This window comes from Gouania willdenowi, chromosome 17 (assembly GCF_900634775.1).
Source record: "Gouania willdenowi chromosome 17, fGouWil2.1, whole genome shotgun sequence".
In the NCBI taxonomy this organism is placed as follows: Eukaryota; Metazoa; Chordata; class Actinopteri; order Blenniiformes; family Gobiesocidae; genus Gouania; species Gouania willdenowi.
In genome coordinates, this window is record NC_041060.1 from 5,583,181 (window position 1) to 5,586,879 (window position 3,699).

Genomic DNA, 3,699 nt, shown 5'->3' on the forward strand with positions numbered 1-3,699 from the left:
ACTGGGAGGGACGGATTTCTTCTTCTACGGCTGGAACTCAGCACGAGGCGGAAGTGCTGCCACCGAGCGGTGAACAGGAAGAACTGCACAAATACTTCTTAACTTTCTACTTCATTATTTACCGCCATCTACTGGTAATTACTTTAATCACACATGTTAGCTTTCTTTTAATTTAAATTTAATTATAATCAATCTTATTGGGTTATTCTCATGAAACCTTCGTTTCACTGAGTTACAACATGAAATTTTAAAAAGACAAGAATAAACACATTTCTTTTTTTAGGCATTATTAACAAGGTCCAAAGTGTTTGTGGGCATTAATTTTAAAAATATTTACTGACAATTTAGCACCTTTTAGAACATATTTTCCAAAAAAAAAGTCTCATTACCGCAATGGTCTCAAAACGTCAAGATCATTAGAAGAAAAAATAAATTTTTGATTATTGACAGTCCTGCACTGTTACTTGCAACTCTGACATGACATATATATTTAAATGAACACTTTTATGTGATTTAGACTGATTTCTCTCATTACTGCAACACCTTCCACAATCTGCAACCTAAAAGTTTTTTTATTTCAATGAAACCTATAGGTATTTTCAAAATGATATGACAAACCTAAAAGGCATAAAGTATATATTATGCCCACACGTTTTAAAGCTCCTACTAGATTTCTATTCATTAAATTGATATTAAATCAACACCTGCTGCAGTAGTGATACATGTTAAAAATATTTAATAATTTAACAAATTGAATACAGGTATAATCAATTACATGACATACATAGACAAAATACATTGCACACACACAAATACAGCATTAGAACATATGCTAAAAATACATTTTTATAAGTCACTAAAGATTATCAACAATATATTACTAACTAATTCCTTTACCTCCTGTTATATTCTATTTACAACTTCTAATTCAACTGTTTTACATAGGTTTTTTTTTTTTTGTGTACTTTGCTCAGATTTCAGGCAACACACAGAAGTGAAGAGCTGATGAGGTGCAGGTTGTGGTTCTGGGATGTTAGCTTTAATGTCATCAAAGTAATACCAGACATTTAAGGAAAATTTATTAGCATTAGCATTAACCTAGCAATAGCATTAACGTAGCAATAACCTAGCATTAATCTAGTTAACCTAGCATTAGAATTAGCATTGGGCTAACATTAGCATTAGCAATGACCTGGCAATATCAGGGGGTCAAATTCGCAATCAAAGTCATGATGGTATAGTAGACATGGTATTGTATTGATTTCGTGAGAATGACCCTATTAGGGTCCAAAGGGACCAAGCGGTACATTCGGTTAGTTTTTTGGTTCAAAGGCCATACTGGCCCCTTAGGTTTTGCCCCTTAGGATGCCCAAAGTCTCACCAAAAATTTTCACGCACCTCAGGCCTGCTGAAAAAATAGATATTTTGGCGCAATGAAAAAAATAGCTAAAAGAATGCGCGCATGGCGCGAATTATAAACGCCAAAAATACGATGGAACCGCACAACCGGCAGGTTTGCCCAATTCATACAAAATTCCCCACATGTATTCTTGACCCCAAGATGGACAAAAAGTTACCTCCACGCCCAAAACCAAACAGGAAGTCAGCCATCTTGAGTCAAAGGTCAAAAATGACGAAACGCATTTGCGCAAACTAGTCTGAGGGGCTTCATCCGAATCGCTTCAAACTTGGCCAGAACACTTAGGACTCACTGAAGATTAATAATCATCGAAATAATTTGTGTATCTCTAACGGTTTGGTCGTGGTGCCGCCTCAAAGTTGCAATGCTAATTTCTGAAGCATGCCACAATTTAAAAAACCCATAACTCTGACACACAAAGTTCAATCAGCCTCAAATTTCACACAAATGTAATTTGACCAAGCCTATTCATTACTGCCTTGAAACATTTCCCATCATGCCTTGCGTTTTCGACTGGCGCCATTTACGGTCATGTTCACTGTTAGCAACCATGGCATGCCATAATAGAAAAATGCATATAACTCTAATATGCAAAGTTCAAACCGCCTTATATTTGATACACATGTTGACTGTCCATCCCTAAACAAGACTCAATGTTAAAATTACCCATCATGCCTTACAATCTCAGAGGTCGCCACTTTTAGTGGCGTCTGACACTTACAAGACGATATGTTGTTTTGACTTCAAAATAGTGTTGGATGAATCTTATAAGATGGGAGCAGGTCGCCGATGAAGAAAAAACATTCCATGATCTGTGGGAGGGGCCTATAATGTCAGGAAAATCCTTCGCCATCACATTCTAAATGCTGTATCTTGGCTATTTTTCATTGGATTTGCATCAAATTTACATGTATTCTTGACCCCAAGATGAGCAAAAAGTTACATTATGACCCTGCCCAAAACCAAACAGGAAGTCGGCCATCTTGGGTTAATGGCGTTTCAATATAACGCTCAAATGCAAAGTTTAAACTATTTCATATTTGATACACATGTTGACTGTCCATCCCTAAACAATACTCAATGTCAAAATTACCCATCATGCCTTGCGTTCTCAGAGGGCACGCTTTTAGTGGCGTCTTACGCTAACAGCTCTAGCGGATAAACGATAAGTTGTTTTGACTTCAAAATAGTGTTGGATGATGATGGGTTTTAGTGACTAACGCCATTTTGCACTCCATAATAAAAAAAAAAGCTATAACTCTCATATACAATGTTGAAACCCATCATGCTTTGAGTTCTCACATGGCACACACCTTAATAGAAAACCAATATAACTCTTCAAACAGTTCAAACAGTCTCATATTTGCTACACATGGGTAGCCGGCCCCGGCCACTCCTTCGAACTTTAATTATTATTATTATTTAATGCACATATCCTTCACTTATTGTGAGCCACGCTGCTGTAATAACATCCTCAATGTGGATCAATAACAACACATTTTATGGCTCTAAGATTACACACACACACACACACACACACAAAAACATAATTTCACACTATATAACTCAAAATATAACACAAAATGACAAAAAAAACACATAATGACAAATAACTCACAATAACACACACATCTTTCGGCTCTTCCATTTAACAAAATATATTTTTTTAACACGTCTAATTCTCCTGTTGTTGTTTGTTTCCTGTTAAACTGTGTCGTATTGTGTGTCAATCATTAACATCACAAAAAGCACCAGAACAATAAATTCATTAAAATGTCAATGTAAAAAGTCTTTACTTGTAACTGTATATCAGTTACTTTACATTTTTCAGTTATGAACAATACATTATGTGATATGTATTAACACTGAGCTTGTTTTTTGAAATTTGTTCTATAAAGTTTTTCTTAAGAAGTAGAAAAATTACTTATATATATATATATGTATACAAGTAAAATTCTATTCATTGTTTTTATTATCTTTTATTTTCTATCAAACCTAAAGTGTGTGTTTTTAAACACGTCTAAATGTGTGTGAGGTGATCAAAGACGTGTCGGAGATGTTTTCTTATAAAACATTTATTCACATTGACGTACAGACAAAGGTTTATACAGATTAAACTGTGTGAGTATAAGGATACGTCTAATCATCTTTATGTACCTGCAAAATAAAAACACTTTATTTACAAAAAGGTTCCCCCTGTGTTTAAACTAAGGAGTGTATGAGCTGCTAGTGGTTCTAAAGCTGTGGTTCACCCCGACTTACATTCCTCACGTTGTTAC